Source organism: Strix aluco, chromosome W (genome assembly GCF_031877795.1).
Source record: "Strix aluco isolate bStrAlu1 chromosome W, bStrAlu1.hap1, whole genome shotgun sequence".
NCBI lineage: Eukaryota > Metazoa > Chordata > Aves > Strigiformes > Strigidae > Strix > Strix aluco.
This window is the reverse complement of record NC_133970.1, coordinates 33,578,168-33,603,627: the sequence shown is the minus strand read 5'-3', so window position 1 is coordinate 33,603,627 and position 25,460 is coordinate 33,578,168. Positions and strand designations below refer to the sequence as shown.

At 45.5% G+C, this 25,460-nt stretch overlaps 1 long non-coding RNA gene across 1 annotated transcript; it reads left to right on the top strand.

Annotated features, from left to right (window-relative positions):
- The first annotated feature begins 15,921 nt into the window (after nt 1-15,921).
- On the top strand, nt 15,922-16,897 carry LOC141917692 (uncharacterized). The gene is made up of 2 exons (XR_012621407.1): nt 15,922-16,375; nt 16,485-16,897. It is a non-coding gene; the product is annotated as an uncharacterized LOC141917692 (long non-coding RNA).
- Nucleotides 16,898-25,460: the final 8,563 nt, after the last annotated feature.

Sequence of the window (25,460 nt, the reverse complement as noted above, 5' to 3'; positions counted from 1 at the left end):
TTGATAAAGAAAACTGGTTTTGTATTGCCCTGGCATTTTGGTGGAAAAAATGCATGTGAAAGCCAAACTTGCTCAAAGACATTTGTATTAGCCACTGTAACATGTGCATAGTAACCGCAACAATGATACACACAGGTTCCTGTGCTAAATCCTTAAGGTAGCACAGCTTTGGCAAGGGCCACTGACCCACCCACACAGGTGATTCTGTTTTCCAGGTTAGTTTCAGGGTGGGTTTCAGGGTGGGTTGTGCTGCAGTGGCAATTAAGACAAATTTGATCCAATTTGAGTTCCCCATTGAGCCATACAGTCACGACCCCATGATGTAGTGGGGGTTTCCAATATAAATGGATGAATATTTGCTACCCAGTTTTCTGGGCCCCTTACATGAATGAGATCTTTGCTTTGAAATGTTACAGCATGACCACCAACCCCGAAAAGCACTCAAGTTACCCGAGCTAACGGCCAATCTGCTCACAGATATTACAGTCACATCCGTGCCAGTATCTAAAATGCCTGTCACTTTAACAGATCCTTCTGCTTTAGTGAGGGCACATTTTATCAGAGGTCAACTTTGTGTCACTGTCTGAGCCCAAAATATTTGAGGAGTACCTGCTGATCCAAATCCTGAGTCACCCCGGCTTCTCGGCATACTATTAGGGGGAGCTGCAGTAAAATAAACAAGCTGAGTAATTTTTGACCCTTTTGTTACTGAACACGGGGGTCCAGGGGTCCAGGCCATAATTCTGATTTCCCCTTCATAATCGGCATCTGTGACCTCTGGTAAAACGAACAACCCCTGTAAGGTTGTAGATGATCTTCCCAGTAATAATGCACTTTTTTTTTTTTTTTTTTTTTTCCCATTTCCCAGCAGTCTATATACTCCTGTTGGTATCAAGGATACCGTGGTATCTAATGATGTTACTGACTCAGAGGCTGCTAAGTCCACGCCTGATCGGTATCGACTAAATTATTATAAACCATCACTGATTGCAATATTTGATTAGTGTCTTTTTGTTCACACTTGCGCCTGGAGGTCCCCCTATCTTCTTCTAGCGTTTTAAAATACAGCCTAGGGGACTCTTTTTGACTATTCCCCCACTCTGGCCGCTTCCCATCTCGTCTGCTTTACCTTAAAACGCTACCCAATAAGCTGACAATATCCCCCTCAGGCAGATGGTACAAGGGTGCCCTCTCCCCACAGAGTATGCACCTAAATTCAAGACAACAACTAACACAGAATTACTGCCTCTGCTAGAGGAGATATTTCACCTATGACACTTCAAACACTGAGCCCGAACAAACAGGCAGCACCAGTGACCCAGCGGGCAGGCACTAGGGCGCTCTGTACTAAGGAATGTTCCCTCGTCCTGCACTACCCCCCCACTGGTACAGAGTCTGCCCTGCGCTTCGTTCCTCTGCGGCCGCTTCCCTCGCGGGATAATGGGACTGCGGGTCAGAGAACTCCGCACTCCGCAGCTGCAGCTGGGCTGCGCCTCACACCCGCAGAACAGTCACACACCCACACAAAGGGGCCCTTACACTTATTACTCACACAACATCAAATGACAAATACTACAAACATCAAAACACCATTAAGAATATATAAAGCCATTGCCAGTTGATTATGTGGTGTGCCCAGAAAATTCCCCCTTCTTTGTTTTTAAATCAAGGCCTTTAGTGCACTGACCATCAGAAAGGTTTAAAGTTAGTCCTTTTAGAATGGACAAGGGACTCCGCATCCCAGTGTCAGCACCTTCTGTAAAAACTGCTGCTTTTGGTGTTCGGGGGAGGTGGGACGGACGATCGCGTGGTGCCAGATGGCCGCAGGCAGTCGCTCTGCGGTGGGGGGGCTCGGGGAGGCCCGGGGCCGCCGCCATCAACTCCGCGCTTTAAGAGTGTCCGAAACCAACTTCCAAGTGGTCGCGAGCTCACTGGCATGCTGATCCCCCTTGGAAATAGCTTCCCACAACTGTTCACCTATTTCAGCCCATTTTGCTGGTTCAAAGGCTGTGAGGGTATCGGCAGGATAGCCGTGGTTTCTGCACCATTTAAGTAACCTTCGTACAGAAGTTTCATTATAAGTTATCCCCCTCATAGAGAGTATATGCAGCAGGAGTCTGACAGTGGCTGTCTCCTCTGCGGACTTGTTCTGCCCCATGCTGCCCCCGATTGATCACCTCTCCCGGGTGAGTTTCCGTCGATCAACTGTTTTCCATCCTCCCTGCCACAGCCCCGCTGCAGACAGTACCTCCAACCGGGGATCCTCCCGCGGCGTCTTCTGCGCTCCATCCTGGGACATCGGGGTCACCATTTGTTGCGGGAGGATATCGGACCTGCACAACTCTGTGAGAGTTATAACAAGCAAAGCCATTTATTTTTCCAATAGTACATACTTATGCTATGGTTAAATCTCTTACTTCATAATTAGCAAATCAGCAATTAGACAGCTATCAACCTTTTCTCCTATCAGCATAAGACCACTCTCACACGCGCTGTGCAGACCAATCACCTTCTTGTTCAGGCGCTGTTCACGCAGCAGTAACTTCTCACAGTTCAGTACTTTTCCACAGTTCAGTGTTGCAGCTGTCCGTTGTTTTCCTCTGCCACCTTAGCACAGCTCCACAGTCTCTTATCTTTCTCCCAAGACCTGTTTTTCATCAAAGCCTTGCTGCTTCTCAGAGGCTGTGCAAGGCTGACAGGCCGATGCCTCCCACAACTAGGGGGTTCTTTTGAGACCAAATTTATGGTAACAGTCTGACTCTAGAGTTGCACTGCGCTTAGTGAGAACTGGGCTTTAACAAAGCATGCATCAGTGCCAGAATGAACAAGGTGGAGTAGAAATGCCACTGGAAAACACACAGAAGCTCCCAGTTACAGAAGGGAGAGAGACAGGACAGGACACTGAAGCCTGTGGCCTGAAAGGGCCTGTTATGGCAATAAGTAAAGCAAGAGGAAGAATCCTAATACGTGATACTGAAAACAGACAGACTTACTACCTCATGGCAACAGTAGAGCTGTTGTCTCAAAGTAGTTCCACAAGTTTAAATGACAGCACATCTGAGGGACTACCTGAACACTACTACTATAGTCAACGTTAGCATTGTTTAAATGTTGATTGTCTGCTATTATTATTCAGTTTGACTGGGATAGGAAAGAGTAAGGATCTGTACCATCATAAAATGATTATGTGGCACTGAAGGCACCTGTTAAGCCTCTTCTCTAACAACTATTACTAACAACTGGGGAGGAGTGGCTGGAGAGCTGCCAGTCAGAGAGAGACCTGGGGGTGTTGATTGACAGCCGGCTGAACATGAGCCAGCAGTGTGCCCAGGTGGCCAAGAAGGCCAATGGCATCCTGGCTTGTATCAGAAATAGTGTGGCCAGCAGGGACAGGGAAGTGATCTTGCCCCTGTACTGATTGCACTGGTGAGGCCGCACCTCAATGACTGTGTTCAGTTTTGGGCCCCTCACTACAAAAAGGACATTGAATGACTCGAGCGTGTCCAGAGAAGGGCAACGAAGCTGGTGAAGGGTCTGGAGCACATGTCGTACGAGGAGCGGCTGAGGGAACTGGGGTTGTTTAGTCTGGAGAAGAGGAGGCTGAGGGGAGACCTCATCGCCCTCTACAACTACCTGCAAGGAGGTTGCAGAGAGCTGGGGATGAGTCTCTTTAACCAAGTAACAAGCGATAGGACAAGAGGGAATGGCCTCAAGTTGCACCAGGGAAGGTTTAGGCTAGATATTAGGAAGTATTTCTTTACAGAACGGGTTGTTAGGCGTTGGAATGGGCTGCCCAGGGAGGTGGTGGAGTCCCCATCCCTGGAGGTGTTTAAGAGTAAAGTTGACTTAGCGCTGAGGGATATGGTATAGTTGGGAACTGTCAGTGTTAGGTCAATGGTTGGACTGGATGATCTTCAAGGTCTTTTCCAACCTAGACAATTCTGTGATTCTGTAACTATATCCCAATGAACAGTAATTACCCTTAAACTAACACTGTGTTTCAGTAGTACTAGTAGCACTTTAACTTTCTAGGAATATAAGAATAATGCCCAGAAAAAAAGCCTTTCTGGATTTGCTTCAGCTCTATCAGCACAGCTGTGCTTAGTCCTAGTAAAGTGCAAGAATTAGACTAATAAAAACATGATTTTGCATATAAAATTGTGTAAATACTAAGAGCCTGCTCTTGAACAGTACCTGACCAGCATATCTAAACTGGCAGAAATCTGTTGATTAGATATAAGCATTAGGATTGCATGTACAATTAAACTAAAAAGTCAATAGTTAATGTCAAAACATATCTACAGCACAAATTTTTGCATCAGAATAAATATGCACATCTATCTCCTGTGCAGTGACTCAACTATCAATGTGAATGTTCAGAGTTTACCATGATGACAGTCAGATGAGAGAAAAAGATGTTAGAAGGTTTTAGTGCAATGATGTGTGAGTAGATGGTACTGTTCATGTCATGACTGACACTCCTTCTTATCTTTGCAATGACATTTTAATTTTGTTAAAACATTTTTGGTCAAACAAAATTTTTCTAAGAAACAGCAAAAGAATATTCTACTAGAAAAAACTTCTTATAGTCAAAAAACCATAAAATGTATTTAACTGCTCTATACAATAGCTCTGTAACTATTTCAAATGCACAGACACATTCATGATGTGTACACACAGCCATTTCATACAATAGGCTTTTAGAAACACAAAACTAACACCTACCTTCTGCTGTCCAAGATGTGAAAGAAGTTGGAAGGAGTCTTTCCTTTCTACAGAGTATATTAATTCTCTCTAGAGCATTACAGAATCACACAATCACATGATGGTTGAGGCTGGAAGGGACCTCTGGAGATTATCTGGTCCAACCCCCCTTTGCTCAAGCAGGGTCACCGAGAGCAGTTTTCCCAGGACCATGTCCAGATGGCTCTTGAATATCTCCAAGGAGGGAGACTCCGCAACCTCCCTGTGCAACTTGTTCCAGTCCTCAGTCACCCTCACGGTAAAAAAGTGTTTCCTGATGTTCAGGTGGAACCTCCTGTATTTCAGTTTGTGCCCATTGCTGCTAGGTCTGTAACTGGACTCCACTGAAAAGAGCCTGGCTCCATCTTCTTTGCACCCTCCCTTCAGGTATTTATAGATATTAATAAAATCCCCCCTGAGCCTTCTCTTCTCCAGGCTGAAGAGTCCCAGCTCTCTCAGCCTTTCCTCATAGGAGAGATGCTCCAGTCCCTTAATCATCTTTGTGGCCCTTCGTTGGACTCTCTCCACTATGTCCATGTCTCTCTTGTACAGGGGAGCCCAGAACTGGACACAGGACTCCAGGTGTGGCCTTACTAGTGCTGAGTAGAGAGGAAGGATCACCTCCCTTTACATGCTGGCAATAGTCTCTCTAATGTAGCTGAGGATGTCATTAGCCTTCTTTGCCTCAAGGGCACATTGGTGGCTCATGTTCAACCTGGTGTCCACCAGGACCCCCAGGTCCTTTTCTGCAAAGCTGCTTTCCAGCTTGTTCATCCCCATCATGTACTCATTCCTGGGGTTATTCCTCCCCAGAGGCAGGACTTGATATTTCCCTTTGTTGAACTTCCTGAGGTTCCTGTCAGCCCATTTCTCCAGCCTGTCCAGGTCCCTCTGGATGGCAGGATGACCCTCTGGCGTATCAGTCATTCCTCCCAGTTTTGTGTCATCAGCAAACTTGCTGAGGGTACACTTTGCCCCAGCATCCAGATCATCAATGAAGATGTTGAACACATTCAGAACCAGTATTGACCCCCAGGGTACACCGCTCATTACTGGCCTCCAACTAGACTTTGTGCCACTGATCACCACCCTCCAGGCCCAGCCATTCAGACAGCTTTAAACCCACCTCAGTGTCTGCTCATCTGGCCCATACTTCATCACCTTCACTATGAGGATCTTATTGGAGACAGTGTTAAAGGCCTTACTGAAGTCTAGGTAGACAATATCCACTACTCTCCCCTTGTCTACCGGGCCAGTCATTTCATCATAGGTTATCAAGTTAGTCAAACATGACTTCCCCTTGGTGAATCCATGCTGGACCTAAAACATTTTTGTTGGATATTTTCCCTAAATTATTATTTAAAATTTTATCATTCCAATGCTTAGATATTTTAATTTGGCTTAGATATTGCTAGGAAATGTTTCCTAATATCTACTCTAAACCTGCCTTGATAAAGTTTAAGCATTTTCGTTCTCTCCATATTGGATACAGAACACAGTTTATTCCCTTCTTTGTAATGATGATTGTCATATCCTTTGTGTATGCCAATATTCTAAATAAAATGCTGGCAAGACCCCTATTCAACAAGCTTATTATGTTATTTTAGTAATTTTACAAATTATATCCCTATGTTCATATTTGTGGAACTTATGAAGTTACTGTTGCTGCTTATTTATCATCCACTAATGTTTGTAATTCTTGCCAGGGAAATTAAATTATAAAAGAAGGAACAGAAATGCCATTCTGGTACTGACAGATGATCTCCTAACCCTGGATTAGTAAAAAACATATGTTAGTGTGGTGGGTTGATCCCAGCCAACATCTAAACACCCACACAGCCACTTGCTCACTCCCCTTTCCCACAGAACAGGGAGAAATAGAAGGAAGGCAAGAAGACTCATGGATCGCGATAATGACAGTTTAATAGAAAAAGCAAAGGCTTCATATGGAAGCAAAGCAAAAAGAAGAATTCATTCACTATTTTCCATCAGCAGGCAGATATCCAGCCGCTTCCTGGAAAGCAGGGCCTCAGCATGCATAATGGTTGCTTGGGAAGACAAATACTATAAACATGAATATCCCCCCTTCCTCCTCCTTTCTGTTAGCTTTTATTGCAGAGCATGATGTCATACAATATGGAATATCCCTCTGGTCAGTTTGGGTCAGCTGTCCTGGCTGTGTTCCCTCACAACTTCTTGCCCACCCCCAGTCTGCTTGCTTTGTGAAAGTGCAGGGGGACTAGAGACAGCCTTGATGTTGTGTAAGCACTGTTCAGCAATAGCCAAAACATCAGTGTGCTATCAACACTGTTTTAGGCACAAATACAAAGCACAGCACCATATGGGCTGCTATGAAAAAAGTTAACTGAATCCCAGTCAGATCCAGTAGAATCTCCACCTCTAAATCCCTACCATTTGCATCATGCTCAGGACCCACATTATCTGATACATCTAAGTATCCTCTGACCATCCCACATCTGCTTTCAAAGTTCCAGCGCCATTCATATGCTGTGTCATGTCTATACCCTACTCAAATCTTTCCACTTACCTAACCCACAGTTCATTACAACATTTGATCCTCCCATCCCAGATCTTTCTTTTTCCTTCCCATTCTATCTATTTCTCATTCCCAAAATTCCCTCTTCCCAACACTTACAATTAATACTACATGGTTAAACCATCTTTACATCCAACAGTCAGGTTTATACATCCTCATTAACCACCATTCCCTGTCCCTTGACATACATGCAGATATTTTTACCCCATTCCATGGTGCACCCCTCAAATGTCCATAAGAACAGCTGAGGACATGGGCCCCATCTGTCAAGGTGTTTGCTCAGGACAGGAGAAGCAGCGTGTTGGATTGTTGGGTGCCAAGACCTACTTGGGTTAGGTCACTGCCACACTCCAGCACTCCAGCATGGGTCCTTTCCATGGAGTGCAGTCCTTCAGGAACAAACTGCTCCAGTGTGGGTCCCCTGTGGGGCCACAGGTCCTGCCAGAAAACCTGCTCCAGCGTGGGCTCCTCTCCACAGGGCCACAGGTCCTGCCAGGAGCTTGCTCCAGCATGGGCTCTGTAAAAGTCAGTTCTGCACCAGCCAAGGAGGAAGACAAGGACACTTAGTATTGGATTAATAAGGGAATCTGTTCTCTCATATTAGCTATGTGCAAAGCGGTACCCCAGCCTAATGCATGGAAGACCCCAATACAGAAGAAAGCAGGGTTTAGATATGTTATGATACAATTGTGTAGACCAATCAAATTACTCATGTTAAGGAGTGGACTAATCAGTTACTATTTCTCACGTAATCAATATGTGCTTGTCCCGTATGGTCAGTGGTGTGTTAATCTTCATTGTTCTAAACCAATGTCCCATGCAGGTGGAGTGGTTTTATACTGGATTCTGCTTAGTTGCTGTTCTGGCTATGGTTATACACCTGGTTTCCTAAGGAAAATCTATTGTTTTATTGCTGGTATGGAGTGTTCTCAGCCAGCAAGAGCCAGTTTAGTTGGGTCTTCAGGTCACATCAACCAAGAGGTAAAAAGTTCATAGTCCCAGGTAGTGTTTGTTCTTCTAAGCAAGTCATACTGCAGTTAGTGCCTTGCCTTTCACAGCTCTCTATGGGCTCAAAGCTTCCTTCAGGGCATATCTACATCCAGAGTGGGTTCTTCCATGGGCTGCAGGGGGACAACCTGTACCACCATGATCTTCTCCACAAGCTGCAAGTGAATCTCTGCTCTGGCACCTGGAACACTTCCTCCACTTCCTTCTTCATTTCTCTCTCCCAGCTGCTGTTGCGCAGCAGTTTTTACCCTTTCTTAAATATGCTATCACAGAGGTGTTACCAACATTGCTGATTGGCTCAGCTTTGGCTAGTGGTGCGTCTGTCTTGGAGCTGGCTGAAACTGGTCTGTCTGTCATGGGGGCAGCTTCTGGCATCTTCTCACAGAAGCCACCCCTGCAGCGCCCCCCCCCCAAATCTTGCCACATAAACCAAATACAACATCCCATAACAAGTCCCACGCAATCCCCAACTGCTTTTTTCCTGCATCCCATAATGTGTCCCACCCCTAGGCAGAAACCCCCCATTAGTCTGAAAAATTATCTGGAGAGCTGCTCCTGATGACTCTGATGGGTTTCATGCCTGGACAACGGAGCTGATGGCTCTGCTGAGACAGCCCTATGAGGGGCCTGGACTATGTGTTCATTCCTCAGGAGTCTAATTTGGGTTCCCCCAACTGTCATTGTACTTCTGTGCTCTTCAGGGTTTGTAGAGATGGGCCTTTGATAGGCTAGTGGCTCTCCTGTAATGGCCCTGGTTGCAGCCAGGACAGGTTATTAATCAAGTTATTTCTCCCGTCCTTGTTTCTCTGTGCCTCCTTTGTGTGTGCAGATGAGTTCATCTGTGGGAGAGAGGCAAGTCGACATCAGCCTGTCAGCCCTGCACAGCCCCTGAGAAGCAGCCAGGCTTTGATGAGAAACAGGCCTTGGGAGAAAGATAAGAAACTGCCGAGTTGTGCCAAGGTGGCAGGGAAAAACAACGGACAGCTGCAACACTGAACTGTGGAAAAGTACTGAACTGTGAGAAGTTACCGCTGCATGAACAGCGCGTGAACAAGAAGGTGATTGGTCTGCACAGCACGTGTTAGAGTGGTCTTATGCTGATAGGAGAAAAGGTTGATAGCTGTCTAATTGCTGATTTGCTAATTATGAAGAGCTTTAACGAGAGCATAAGTATGTACTATTGTAAGAATAAACAGCCCCTGCCCTGCAGAAAGAAAGAACACTCTGATTCGCTATTTTGGCTGCTACAACTGGTGACCCCAACGTGTGAATCCCAACTCGATTTGGGACAGAGCAAGGACCGCGGAAGCCGAGCGGTGGTAGCGGAGCCCAGCTGAACTTTACGATTGGCGGAGGTTGAGCCGACTAGTCCGGATGGCAACTGAAGGCACCTGGATAGAAGGTGCAGCTGGGGACTAACATGGGGGCGAAAATTTCTGCAGAGAAAAAGTCTATTTTATATATTTTGATAAGAATTCTGGAGAAGATGGGAAGCAAATATGAGGAAAAGATGATACATACTTTCCTTATTTGGTGCAAAAGGAATGGGGTCCCTGCTGCATCATCTTTAACTACATGGCAACTGGTAAATGATTCCCTGAAACAGTTAAAAAGTGATCAGACTGCCGCAGCAACTGCAGCCGATGCCACGTCACCTAGTGGATCCGATTCTCGGATGGATCCTACAGTTTTGGCTGAAACACCTCCAGAAAAGCCGCGAGCCCCTTCCACATGTTCCCTACCTGCCGATGAGGACTCTGATGGGGACTCTCTCAAGTCGCCGGCACACCCCAAAGCATTGAGACGTTTACTAATAGATTTATCTGAGGACACAGAGGGCAAGGACACATGTTCTGAACCCCTGCGGCAAGTTTTATATGCTGGGTCTTTTGACTGTGATAATCCTTTAGACCCGGACCCTGTAAATCCTAATAGAGAACCTGGCCTGTGTCCTCCCTTAGCTGGGGATGATCCGTGGGTAAAAGTGAGGCAAGAAGCCTTGGCGCAAGGGGATATGGACATGGCCAGAAAGATTGTTGCTCCTGTAATCTATGAGCAGGGACATCAGCCACGTTGGGAAGGACTGCAATTTTCTGTTATTAAAGAACGACAGAAAAGCGTTAATGAGGACGGGCTTCAAAACTCACTCACAACAGCTATACTGGAGGCAATCACTCATGGCTGTACTCAGCATTCGCACCCCCCCACCTGCAAGCACGGAGTTGGCGGCGGCGGCCCCGGGCCTCCCCCAAGCCCCCCCACCACGGAGCGACCGACTGCAGCCAAGTCTGGCATCGCACCCCCAGCGCGCGATCATCCGTCCCGCCTCCCCCGAACACCAAAAGCGGCAGTTTTTACAGAAGGTGCTGATACTGGGATGCAGTGTCCCTTGTCCATTCTAAAAGGACTAACTTTAAACCTTTCTGATGGTCAGTACACTAAAAGCCTTGATTTTAAAACAAAGAAGGGGGAATTCTCTGGATACACCACATAATCAACTGGCAATGGCTTTATATATTCTTAATGGTGTTTTGATGTTTGTAGTGTTTGTCATTTGATGTTGTGTGAGTAATAAGTGTAAGGGCCCCTTTGTGTGGGTGTGTGACTGTTCTGCGGGTGTGAGGCGCAGCCCAGCTGCAGCTGCGGAGTGCAGAGTTCTCTGACCCGCAGTCCCGTTATCCCGCGAGGGAAGCGGCCGCAGAGGAACGAAGCGCAGGGCAGACTCTGTACCAGTGGGGGGGTAGTGCAGGACGAGGGAACATTCCTTAGTACAGAGCGCCCTAGTGCCCACCCGCTGGGTCACTGGTGCTGCCTGTTTGTTCGGGCTCAGCGTTTGAAGTGTCATAGGTGAAATATCTCCTCTAGCGGGAGGCAGTAATTCTGTGTTAATTGTTGTCTTGAATTGCTGTAACATTTCAAAGCAAAGATCTCATTCATGTAGGGGCCCAGAAAACTGGGTAGCAAATATTCATCCATTTATATTGGAAACCCCTATTACATCATGGGGTCGTGACTGTATGGCTCAATGGGGAACTCAGATTGAATCAAATTTGTCTTAATTGCCACTGCAGCACAACCCACCCCTAAACCCACCCTGCAACTAACCTGGAAAACAGAATCACCTGTGTGGGTGGGTCAGTGGCCCTTGCCAATGGAAAAGTTGCACCACCTTAATGATTTAGTTCAGGAACAATTAAGTGCAGGACATCTCGTACCTACCACCAGTCCTTGGAACTCCCCGGTGTTTGTTATTTTAAAGAAAAGTGGTAAATGGTGACTTTTACATGATCTCCGACACATTAATGATACCATGGAGGATACGGGTACGTTACAGCCAGGAATGCCCTCCCCAACAATGATTCCCTGAAACTGGCATCTTGTAATAATTGATCGGAAGGATTGATTTTTTTTTCCATTCCCTTGCATCCAGATGATGCACCTAAATTTGCCTTTTCTGTTCCCAGTATTAATGTTAGTGAACCTGCAAGACGGTACCACTGGGTTGTTTTACCACAAGGCATGAAAAATAGTCCCACGATGTGTCAGTGGTTTGTTGCAAAGGCTTTGAGCCCTGTTAGAATGCAGGTCCCCCAGGCTGTTATATATCATTATATGGATGACATCCTTATAGCAGCAGAAACACAGGAGATCATGGAAAAGCCTCTTGCTTTACCCAAAGACTCAGTATCTCAAATGGGGTGACAAATAGCACCTGAAAAGGTACAGCGATCATCACCGTGGCAGTACCTGGGGTGGAGAATTTGTGAACAGACCATTGTCCTGCAACAGGTTGAACTTAAAACTGATGTTAAGACTTTAAATGATTGACAGAAACTGTTGGGAGCCATAAATTGGATACAGCTGTTGTTGGGCCTAACTAATGATGATCTGCATAGCTTGTTTGATATTTTGCAAGGAGATCCTTCACTGACATCACCCAGAGTACTTACAGAGAAAGCGAAACAAGATCTCCACCGGGTAGCTAATGCCATCTCAGAAAGACAAGCATCGCGATGTGTGCCCGGCCATCCGTATCAACTGATATTATTTAACCCTCCAGGGAGGCCCTATGCTCTGCTGTTTCAGTAGGATGAAACACTTAGTGACCCTCTTGTTATTGTTGAATGGATTTTTTTTTTGTTTTGTTATTTGTTTTGTCACACCAAATGCACAAGACAGTCACTACTCATCCAGAAATGTTTGCCAAACTGATCATGAAAGGTAGGCAGCGCCTACTATTACTTGCTGGTCAGGAACCTGTGTGTATCATTGTTGCGGTTACTATGCACATGTTACAGTGGCTAATACAAATGTCTTTGAGCAAGTTCGGCTTTCACAAGCATTTTTTCCACCAAAATGCCAGGGCAATACAAAACCAGTTTTCTTTATCAAGGCGTCAGGCTAAAGACATCATCGCCACTTGCCCTGAATGCCAGAGGACTCCCTCTCTTCAACAGCCAGTGGTGTCAACCCTCGGGGACTCACCTCCTCAGAATTATGGCAATCTGACGTCACTCACTTTGCTGCATTTGGAACGTTAAAATACGTACATGTGTCTGTCGATACCTTTTCTGGAGCAGTGTTTGCGTCCTGCCATACAGTGGGGAGTCAAGCATCTGACCGGCATTCCCCACTCACCGACCGGACAGGCCGTTGTGGAGCGTACGCATGGCACGCTAAAGTGTCTATTGCAACAACAAAAAGGGGGAGATGGAGGATATCTATCTACACCTCACGAAAGGCTAAATAAGGCATTATATGCCATGAACTTTTTAAACATTTCCCCTGTCTCACAGGTGCCACCAATATTGCGTCACTTCTCGTCGCAGATACCAGATCAACAAGAAGTCCAGGGCAAGGCTCAAGTGTCAGCAAAAAACCTGGAAAGTGCTAACTGGGAAGGACCATATCCTTTAATAACCTGGGGAAGAGGTTATGCTTGTGTCTCCACAGGTCACAGTCCCCAGTGGTTACCGGCAAGGTGTGTGCGACCACACCTGAGGCGTGAGAGGCAGCTTTTGGTGGACACTCAGGAGCCGGCTGTGGGTGCTGTGGATGCCCCTGTGCCGACAGTTTGCTGTCTCTTCGACTGATCATTTAAGCAGAATGGATGGGTAATGCTTGCTGCTGCAACGGGACAAAATACACTATCTCTGTCCTTGATCACACTACAGTTGCCAACTCTTTTAAGAGAAAATGCTAACAGTAATTGCAACTCCTTAATGAAATATATAGGCTTACTAGTCACCAGTGAAAGATGTAGCTTAGACAAAATGTAGTTATTAATAAGGATGAAATGCTATAAGAATGTGTGTATTCGACTTTCTTTGTTTAGCAATATTAAGAATTAAGGACTTAAGTGTATAACCTTAGTAGAAACTCCCTTGGTTTTCCCCCTTGAGTGGTGGCCAGGCTCTGGGTGGAACCCAACAGGAGGATGAGATCAGATGTTTCCGCTCAAAGAAAATTGCCAGTTATTTTGGCCTGTTGATTTAGAGGCTGGACCTGCTTGCAGCGATGTTGGATGCCTCACCTACGGATGGACGCATCGCGTAGGATTTCCGGTTTGCGAGGAAGGGTGCTCTAAATTCTCGCTGCATCCAGGGTTCCCCAGCAATTGCAGATCTGAATGTTAGTACCCCATTAAGCAAGTGTGCTATTCTGTATTTTCCTTACTGTTTATTTTTGTAGTATTTAGTCATATCCCTTAATTATGGGTACTGAAATTAGCCTACTCTTTTAACTAGTAACTGTAACTGCTGTATTGTTTCTAGCCTTCTGTGGAACTATTTTAAGTATGCTGTGTTTTTTGAAGTTTGCCTAACCCTTAATTGATAAAGTCTTGAAACACGTCTTGCAGGTGCAGCTGCAAAACAAAGAAAGGGGAGATGTGGGAGGCATCAGCCTGTCAGCCTTACACAGCCTCTGAGCAATAGCTAGGGTTGATGAAGAACAGGCCTTGGAAGATCGATAAGAAACTGCTGAGTTGTGCCAAGGTGGCAGGGAAAAACAATGGACAGCTGCAACACTGGACTGTGGAAAAGTACTGAACTGTGAGAAGTTACCGCCACTGTATGGCGGAATGGGCCAGGGAATATGGGGAATTAGTTCAATTGACCCGTGGAAGAATTTCTGGGTAACCTGGGCAAATCAATCAGGACAGGAGGCATTTTGCCTAGGTTTAGCAACTGCTACTGACCCATTGCGGACCTGTTTGTTTGGTATGCCATATTTTAGCACTCAGGACTTTAAAGGGTTTGTTAAAAATATGGCAAGAATAAATAAGGGAACAGAGGACGTTAACGGGACGTGTTGGGCATTGTATAACAATACAGTACAGGCAACGAAAAGTTGCCCACAAGCAGGCTTGCCTATGCTACAGGGACATATTGTGAATTATCTCAATCAGACAGCCCCTGTTCCATTACAAGAGTTAGAGCTGAGAGGCTCTCTTCCCCCAGTAAGTGGCAATAACACACAGAATCAGCCCTGGGGATGTATACGAGTTGGGGGGAGGGATACACTGTGGGTCGCTGGGGTTAGGAAAATCGATCGAAATGGGAAGGCTGGCAGAATGTGACTCCTGTCGCGATACCCATAAACGAAACTTGGTTTTGTGGTGGTCAGCACGCTTCTAAAATGGGCCTACATCTTGAAGAAGGAGGAATATGGAATAATGGTTCGGCTAAAAGGTTACCACCTGGGTATTTTTTAATATGTGGGGATCAAGCGTGGGGAGGGATTCCTGCCAAAGTAGTTGGAGGTCCGTGCTACCTGGGAAGGCTGACTTTATTTGCCCCTAGTATAAGAAATCTTAAAAAACATCAAAGATCAAAACGGGCCATAACACATCATGAACTCACCCCAGATTGCTGAGACCAAGTGGAATTATGGGGGCCTGGAGAGATTATTGCTGCCTCTCTCTTGGCCCCAGGAGCATGGGCTGCAAAAGCCCTATCCACCTTGAATAAAATGGCTTGTTGGAGTATAAAACAATTTAATTTAACATCTACTATAATAAGTAATTTGTTGATGGATGTAGATAGTGTAAGGCATGCCGTTTTGCAGAATAGAGCGGCTATAGATTTTTGTTACTGGCACAAGGACATGGATGTGAAGAATTTGAGGGCATGTGTTGTATGAACCTTTCTGATCACTCTCAGTCGATATCTAATCAGCTTCAGCAACTGCAAGATAATATGCATAAGATTCAGCAAGTTTCTTCTCCTTTGCATGAGTTTTTAGGAAGTCTAGGGTGGCCAAAGTGGATTATAGAGCTTTTGAGAATGTTAGCAGGACCAATATAGTGGGATTAATGATATATTGTCTTCCTGTTTTAATGAGATGTTGTCTGTCTTGTGTGGAAAATAGCATGGAGGCTTTAATAAAAAGAAAGGGGGGAGATGTGGGTGTGCATGCTGGCTTACTGAACTTTCTGCCCACACTGACAATGGAAAAGTACAACCAGCACTCCGGTCAGAAGATTAATGACATCTGAAAACAAGAAATAGTTACAAGAAGGCCAGAAGAAAAGAATGTGCTTGTTAAGGAAGAAACTGATAAAGAAGGGACCTTTTGGAATTGCAAAAGCAGGAACTTATCTACTGGCTGTGTGCGGGTAGCAATGTTTGTGGAAAGTACCGAGGGGAGCTATTTTTAGAAATAAGCATGCACAAGAGTATATAAGGGCTTGCTGCTATTCTTAGAAGGCACAAGAGTATATAAGGGCTTGCTTGCTAATAAAAGCTTGAGCTTGACTTCCAATCGTATTGATTGTCTGTGGTCTTGTCTCCTGTGACCTGCACAGGAATCCGTCCCCACAAGGGTGTATGGCACTGTATTCCTCATCCTAATGGATTTTGTGTGCATCAGTGGTCAGTGTGTGCCTAGCAGATAGCAGTGTGATGGGGATCCGGACTGCAAGGATGGGTCTGACAAGAGTGCTGAACTGTGCCATATGAGAACATGCTGGGTAAATGAAATCAGCTGTGGTCTTCAGTCAACCCAGTGTATCCCAGTGTCCTGGAAATGTGATGGTGAAAAAGACTGTCCTACTCTTTTCAACTAGTAAGTGTAACTGCTGTATTATTTTTAGCCTGTTGTAGAATTATTTTAGGTATACTGTGGGTTTTTTTGAAGTTTGTCTAAACCTTAATTGATAAAGCTTTGAAACAAGTCTTGCAGGTGCAGCTGTAAAACAAAGAAGGGGGAGATGTGGGAGAGAGGCAAGTCGACATCAGCCTGTCAGCCCTGCACAGCCCCTGAGAAGCAGCCAGGCTTTGATGAGAAACAGGCCTTGGGAGAAAGATAAGAAACTGCCGAGTTGTGCCAAGGTGGCAGGGAAAAACAACGGACAGCTGCAACACTGAACTGTGGAAAAGTACTGAACTGTGAGAAGTTACCGCTGAGTGAACAAGAAAGTGATTGGTCTGCACAGCGCGTGTGAGAGTGGTCTTATGCTGATAGGAGAAAAGGTTGATAGCTGTCTAATTGCTGATTTGCTAATTATGAAGTAAGAGCTTTAATGAGAGCATAAGTATGTACTATTGTACGAATAAACAGCCCCTGCCCTGCAGAAAGAAAGAAGAACACTCTGACTCGTTATTTTGGCCGCTACATTTATCAATTAACCTAACACCAGCCAACACCTTAGAAAACCTACAGGTAGTATGTACTTACATGATTATATTGGAATCCATATTCTGGTTTAAGATCTTTGTTAAGGAAAGAAATTTCACACATTTAACTATACCAGTATAAAAACACTGATTTAATTCTGCCTGTAAATGATGTCTTGATATTCCCTAAGATACAGTCCAGTTAAGAGAAAAGTATTATTACCTTTTAATGGTTATGACAGATGAGATCAGTTTAAACTTTATCATTTAACTGTGCCTTCAGGCTGCAGTACTAGTAACAAGGCCACTTTAAGCATGAGTGTACTGTGTTTACATAGTAATGTTTTGGTAGCAGTGGGGCTGCAGAGGTGGCTTATGTGAGAAGAGACCAGGGGCTACCCCCATGTCAGACAGAGCCAGTTCCTGCCAACAACAGACCCACCACAGGCCAAAGCTGAGCCAATCAGCAAAGCTGGTGGTGCTTCTGTGAGAACATATTTAAGAAACGGCAAAATGCTGCCCATCAGTGAGGAATGAAGGGGAAAAAAAAGTGTGCGAAATAGCAGTGCGAACACCAAGGTCCAAGAAGAAGGAGGGGGAGGAGGTACTCCAGACACCAGAGAAGGTATTCCCCTGCAGCCTGTGGAAGAGACCCCAGTAGACCAGATACCCACACTGCAGCCTGTGGAGGACCCCGCGCTGCAGCAGGTGAATATTTCCTGTAGGAAGCTGCAGCCCATGGAGAGTCCACACTGGAGCAGGCTCCTGGCAGAAACTGTGGCCTATGGAGGGAGCCCATGTAGGACAAGGTTTTCTGGCAGGAACTGTAGTCCGTGGAGGACTCACTCTGGAGCAGTCTTATCCTGAAAGACTGCAGTTTATGGGAAGGACCCAAGCTAGAGTAGTTCATGAAAGACTGTAGTCTGTGGAGAGGACCCATGCTGGAGCAGGGGAAAAGTGTGAGGAGCAGAGGTGGCAGAGATGAACTGTTATGAAGTGACTGCAACCGTCCATTCCCCATCATCCCTGCACCGCTTTAGGGCAGGGGGAAAAGGTAGAGGAGTTGGGAATGAAAGAGTAATGCTGAGCCTAGGAAGAATGGGTGGGTGGAAGGTGTTTTTAGTGTTGTTGAGCCTGTTTTGCCCATGAGGGTAATTGGTGAGTAATCTCTCTGTTTTTATCTCAACTCATGTTAATCTTATTTTCTCCCCCTGTCCAGTTGGGGGGGGGGGGGAAGTGAGAGAGTGGCTTGGCGGGCACCTAACAGCCATCCAAGGCTGTAGGAGTCTGGGCCGCGCTGGGAGAAAGTTAGTGCAGACAGAAGAATGCAAGGACGAAGACAAGGCCAGCAAAATAAGGCTGGCAAAAACACACAAGACAGCAGATAAGTGAGAAACACCTGTGGTCAGCAAAAGCACACAAGTCTGAGCAAAACAGGGTATGAGATAAGGGAGTTTTGGCAAGTTTTGGGCTTTACGTGCTAATTGCAATTAACCAATGCAAATGCTTGTAGAGGCGCATGAACAGCGCGTGTAGATGACCTGTAGCCTATTAGAAGATAGATGAGTGCGTGTACGGAACTTAGTAGAATATAAATGTAACCAGAAAAGGAATAGAAAAAAAACAATAATATATAATAAAAAGATGGACGACCTGATCATCACATTGGTGTTGCGTCGTTTCTGTTCCCGCACGGAGAAATAAGGACCCCGGCTAATGGTGACTCCGACAAATGGTGACCCCGACGTGCCGACGTGCCAAAGTGCTGACGTGTCGGCATGCCGATGTAACCTGCTATCAATGTGAGTGATTTACTATCGACGTGATTTACGACGTGATAGAATCGTCACTGATTCTGATAGAATCGCCTGAACAGAAGCCGGAGGAAGGCGGGGGCTGTCGGCCGGCGTTATCGGAGGTAAGCTGGGCTGCCCGAGAGAGGCAGGAGCGGATCCGCGCTAAGCCGGGAAAGTAGGGGCTTAGATACCGACAGCATGGGGCTCGCTGCATCAGCGACAGAAAAGGCTGCAGTTCGAAGTTTGATGCAGCTCGCAGAGGAGACAGAGGTGGATCTCAAGGAAGGGGATTTAGCCACGCTGCTTCTCTGGTGTAGACGTAGGACATTAATTACTAATACTGATCAGTTGTATGATGAAGAAGTTTGAAAATCTATTGGGACTGATTTGTGGGAATCGATTCAAGCAGGGAAAAAGGAAGCGAGAAAATTAGCACCTACTTATCGAAAGGTGCGAGTGATATTGGAAGCAATGAAAGGTAGGGCTTGTGTTGCTGCTGCCGCTGCTCGCGCGATTGCTGCCGCTGAGTGGAAGGAGAGTGACAAGGAGGAGAAAGAGAAGGAGGAAAAGAACTTGTTATTTGATGGTGTGCCTGAGTCCTCTAAAGTTGTGTGTCCCGTGTCAGAAAGGGAATTTTGGGCAGGTCCTAGGATTGAGATCGAACCCTGGGTGCCGCCAACAATGCCCTCTGCCCCACCTTTGCCTGGTTCACCTCCTCCTGGTACTTTGTCAAATTCCATAGACCCAGTTAAAGTGCCGCTCCCTATGGAGGTGGATGATGAGTCGTCTCGGGCAGTCTATCCTAAACCTCATTCTGAACAGCTTGCTAGTCTGTTAAAACAACAAGAGAAAGCAATGTCTGACCTTTTGGATGAAATGCAACGGCTAGATCGTGGGTCAGCCAAACAGGCTATTCGTGAGGCGTATAGAAACGCTCATCAAGCCATAAGGGATGGTTTGAAAGCAGTCGAAGAGAGTGTCTGTGCGCCAGAAGCTAGGGGTGCGCCCGGTGGGCAAAATAATTCTGAGAGACCCCCACAAGAGACTCAGATTACTGAGGAGAAATTGAGAGAGAAGGAAAAAAGAGCCAGAGCTTGGGTAATGCAGCTGTCAGAGGACGGAGAGATGACTCCAGAAGAGGCGGATAGTTATCTGAGAGGTAAATTTGGAAATGGGCTTACATCAAAGGAACGGCGAGCATACGCAAAATATAAACAGGTAGAGAACGGAGAAGGGGAAGTTAGTTCAACGACTCCATTAAAACAGGTTGCTGGATGGCTGCAGGGCAAAGACGAAAGAAAAGGACCTGAAAACAATGCCGCTTCTTCGGCATCCGGTCCTTCCGCGCCTGATCCGCCCCCCCCACAGGACCCTAATTATACTGTGGGGCAGAGATGGAGGGGGGTGATTGAACATGCAGTTATAGAAGGGCAGATGCTGCCACCTAGTGTCATGGCAATGCCAGTTGTCGTGCAAGGGAACCAGCGGGTGTGGCATCCATTTGACTGGAAGACTGTGACTCAGTTACAAAGAACAGTCATGGACTTTGTGTATGATAACAAACAAGTTATGACCGTGATACAATCCTTCTTTCGCAACCAAGATTTAGTGCCAACTGATATCAGAGCACTTTTGGAGATTATTCTTCCCCCTACTGCTTTTACGCTGTTTAAAGATAGATGGCAGGAAAAATGTGAGATTGCAATGGTAAACAACCTCCATCAGTTGGATGGACATGATCCTTTAAGATTTGCTACACTTGATCAACTTATGGGGACAGGACAGTATTGTAATGGAGCAGCACAGGCAGCCTTGCACCCGCGTATAACACAACACTCTCAGGCACTGGCCTTAGAGGCACTTCAAGAGCTGCCTCAAATTGGAAAACCGAGACTGCCTTATCATCAAGTGAAGCAAAAGCCAGAGGAGCCATATATGCAATTTATTGATCGATTGAAAGAGGCACTGGATACTGCACCTAATCTTACACCTGATGCTAAAACAGCGGTGGGGAAAGATTTGGCATATCAAAATGCAAATCAAAGATGCCAACAAGTGATTGCCAGTCTCCCACGAGGTGCTACCCTGACACAGATGGTTGAGGCATGTTCACGATTGCCATCATTATTGGAAGAGCAAGAAAAGGCTACTATCCACGCAAGAGCCCTTGCTGCAGCTTTAAGACCTGTTACAAGTCAGGGAAAAGTAGATCCTAGACTTAAAAATGCTAGGAAAAAGGAAGGATGTTTTTTGTGTGGTAAACCTGGTCATTTTAAGCGACAATGTCCTCAGGCAAAGAAAGCTACCATAACAGAGCCATTTGCCGGTACCTGTAACCCATGTGATAAATTTGGGCATAAGGCCAGCGAGTGTCGATCAAAATTCAAGAAAGACGGGAGCCCCTTGCCGGGAAACTCCTCGCAGAGCGCCTTTCCGGGGGGCGCCAAGACACTCAAATTCCCCCAAGTGGCGGCTGCCTTGACGAGCTCTCAGCAGCCACCCGAGGAAGTGCAGGCCTCGATTTGGCCGTGGGAGTCGACATCACAATAGTAGATGATTCAGTGCATGTAGTTCCTTCCGCAGTTACAGGACCGTTAGGACATGGACTTAGTGCATTATTGATAGGACGATCCTCGGCATCGAAGCAAGGAATTATGATTATTCCTGCATTAATTGATTCTGATTATACTGGATAAATTGGGATAATGGTGAGAATTCTAAACCCTCCAGCCACATTGCATAAAGGTGACCGTATTGCTCAATTAATTCCGTTTCAAGCACATGTTATTAAGAGTCAAGATCGCGAAAGAGGAGATCAAGGATTTGGGTCTACTGGACCAGTGACTGTTGCCTTTTCACAATTGATCACCAACAATAAGCCTATGAGAACAGTCACAATACTTGGGAATGATGGAGTTAAGATCCGCTCTGAACAAGTCATGCTTGACACTGGAGCTGATGTCACCATTATACCATATGCTGCATGGCCACCTTCTTGGCCTTTGATTATGGCATCCAACATGGTTGTAGGAATTGGAGGAGCATCCCCTACACAGCAAAGTGCACATTTTGTTACCATTATAGATGACAAAGAAGGTCTCAGAGCACAAGTGAAACCATATGTACTGCATACGACACTCTGGTTATTAGGGCGAGATGTCTTGTCTCAGTGGGGATGTGTATTACAAACACCTTTTTAGGGGCAGCCATTGTAGCGAGCGACCCCCGTCCTGTTTTAAAACTGAACTGGTTAACTAATACTCCTGTATGGGTGGAGCAGTGGCCGCTACCAACTGAGAAGCTCGCTCATTTAAGGGATCTCGTGCAAGAACAATTGAATGCTGGACACCTTGTCCCTTCTACCAGTCCGTGGAATACACCTGTGTTTACCATCAAAAAGAAGTCTGGAAAATGGAGACTGTTACAAGATCTGCGAGCAGTTAATGCAGTTCTGCAGGACATGGGAGCACTTCAGCCAGGATTACCCAATCCATCCATGCTCCCTCAGGGCTGGGACATTGTAGTTATTGATTTTAAAGATTGTTTCTTTACAATACCTTTGCATCCAGAGGATTATGAAAAATTTGCCTTCTCTGTCCCTCCTACAAATAGAGCAAAACCTTCTGAGAGATATCATTGGGTAGTGTTACCACAGGGCATGAAAAATTCTCCCACAATATGTCAATGGTATGTGGATTTAGCTCTATGACCCTTTCGAGAACATCATATCGACTGTATTTTGTATCACTATATGGATGATTTGTTGCTTTGCCAAAAAACACCCATTTCTGAAGAACTGATTCAAGAACTGATAGAAGCTCTAAATATAATGGGACTTGTTGTGGCCCCTGAAAAGGTACAAGGGACTGAGCCATGGAAATACCTAGGGATGACTTTAACTGAATCTACTGTTAGGCCACAGAAGCTATCAATAACACAGAAAGTGGAAACATTAAATGATCTACAGAAATTGGTGGGAGATATTCAGTGGATCCGCAGTATTTGTGGCATTACTAACACAGATTTACAGCCTTTATTTAAGTTGTTGCAAGGAAATTGTAATCCTCAAGAACCTAGGTCTCTAACAGCATCAGCTAAACACGCCTTGGATAATATTTCCCTGAAATTGAGTGTTAATTCTGCAGCTCGTATTGACCCTGTTCAAGCATTACAATTGTTTGTATATAATACAGAGTCAGAAGTATCAGCTTTTTTAGGACAATGGTGTGAACAACAGTCTAATCCCCTCAGAATTATTGAATGGTTATTTTTATCAGCCAGAGGACATAGAACAATAACATCACGTGTGGATGCGATAGCAAGTATTATCCGAAAAGGTGTTCAGCGAGCAATTTCTATTGCTGGAAAGGAACCGGATCGAGTAGTTGTGCCGTATGCACTGGACCTAATTCAGGCTATGTGTGAATCATCTATGTCCTTCTCGCTGGCTGTGATGAACAAATCCTATCAAATTGACAACCATTATCCAAAGCATCCACTATTTAAAACTGCTTTAACAATGACTGCTGTTCCTGTCATTAGTCAACAACCTTTACAGGCTTTAACAGTATTTACAGATGCCAGCAGCAAGACCAAAATGGCAGGATTTGTTTGGAAGGAGAATGGAATATGGCAATCAGAACGTTTTGTTTGCGATACATCTGTACAGATTTTGGAGCTTAAAGCGGTGATTGCTGTGCTTAACCGCTGGAACATTCAAGATTTAAACATTGTGACTGATTCTTTATATGTGGCAGGTGTAGTACAACGAATCGAAAGGGCCTTCTTAGGACATGTAAACAATCCCACCCTTTTTCAGGCTTTTGTCGACTTACGAAATACTGTTAATCCTCGCACGCATCGGGTTTTTATCATGCATATAAAGAGCCATACTAGGCTCCCTGGAGGTCTTGTAGAAGGCAACGCTCGAGCTGATCGGTTGGTTGCCGCTTTAGCAGACACGCATAACATTGTTCAAGAAGCCTATAAATCTCATGCCTTTTTTCACCAGTCTGCAACTGCATTACGTAAGCAATTTAACATCCCTAAGACCCAAGCACGGGCGATAGTGGCTGCTTGCCCAGACTGTGCCACTCTCACACCGCTACAGGACGGTGGTGCGAATCCTCGTGGCTTACAGCCACGGGGAGTTTGGCAAACTGATATCACTGTATTTCCGCCTTTTGGGCGTCTTCGCTACTTACATGTGTCAGTGGATACCTGTTCCTCATTTATATGGGCCTCTGCTCATGCTTCTGCCTCGGCAGCAGCAGCTCGTCAACATTGGACGCAAGCAATTGCGGTTATGGGGTGTCCAAAGAAAATTAAAACTGATAATGGTCCTGCATATCGGGCAGCCTCCACCACTGCCTTTTTACAACATTGGGGAATTCAGCTTCTCCATGGAGTACCACACAACTCTACTGGGCAAGCAATCGTTGAGCGCGCCCATCGTATATTGAAACATCACCTTATTATTTTGAAAAAACAGGGGGAGACAGGGGGTTCCCCTCATGAGATATTGGCAAAAACATTATTTGTTTTAAATTGGCTTAATATACGTGGAGGGCAAGATGAACCGCCTGCGCGAATACATATGCAAACAAACAAGCATGATTATTCTTTTCAAAGAATTCAAGTGCAATTGTATTCCCCTCAATCTGGGCAATGGGAGGGACCTATGCAGTTGCTAACTTGGGGAAGGGGTTATGCTTGTGTTTCCACAGGTAGTGATCCACCCAAATGGGTCCCCGCAAAGTGGGTGAAACCATGGATCGCAAAGAATGACGACACCAACCCTGCGTCCCGAGGCACTCCAGAGACACCAACATCGATTGAACTTGGTCCTGACGCCGTTGTTAACAGCACTACATCCAGCAAACAGTGAAGTTCTGTGTCTTTTACCGAATCTGTAGTCATTTTATGCGGCTATTCGAACACAGCCGCTCACCATAAAACAGCTTGAAGAACATGACACAGCTAGTACGGAACATGGTCTAAACTGTCGACCTTGGGGTTTTATACATTGTGCATGGTGTGACAGGGGAACTTGGAGAGTCACACGTGCGCATGATCGGGAAAGTGTGTATAAATGTCACTTGTGTGCTGACCGGATTATCTTTTACCGAAGCAGATTGGTTGTCTGATTTTATAGGTAGGTCAGTATATCAGCGATTAGCTGTTAGTACAGAAGGACAGATTAGAGTTTTAGAGAACAACAGCGGTTTTCTAGGGCTTTAAGCCTAATTGAAGATCTTGGGCAAAGAGTTTTAGCAGAAATTAGTTTTGAGTTTTGTAAACGCTTAGCTTTGCAATGTATTAGGCAAAATAATAAGGTAGTGGATAGGAGCTGTGGTGTTGGAATAAACGTTCCTCGAAGTTGGCAGGTGCACAAGGATAAGATCACGCGGATCTGTTCGAACCTTTGACGACACCTGCAACGACAACGTGTGGCTACCTTCATTAGCCACTGTTATAGCTACTTCTTTCTTCTTTCCGCAAGGAATGGCTGCCATAAATGCAAAAATATATACGTAGATTAGCATGTTGGAGTGAAAAGCAATTTAATCTAACTTCGCAAATGCTGAGTGCACTCCTTACTGATGTTGATAGTGTTAGGCATGCTGCTTTGCAAAATCACGCTGCTGTAGATTTTTATTATTGGCACATGGGCATAGATGTGAAGATTTTGAAGGAATGTGTTGCTTTAATTTGTCTGACCATTCACAGAGCATACAC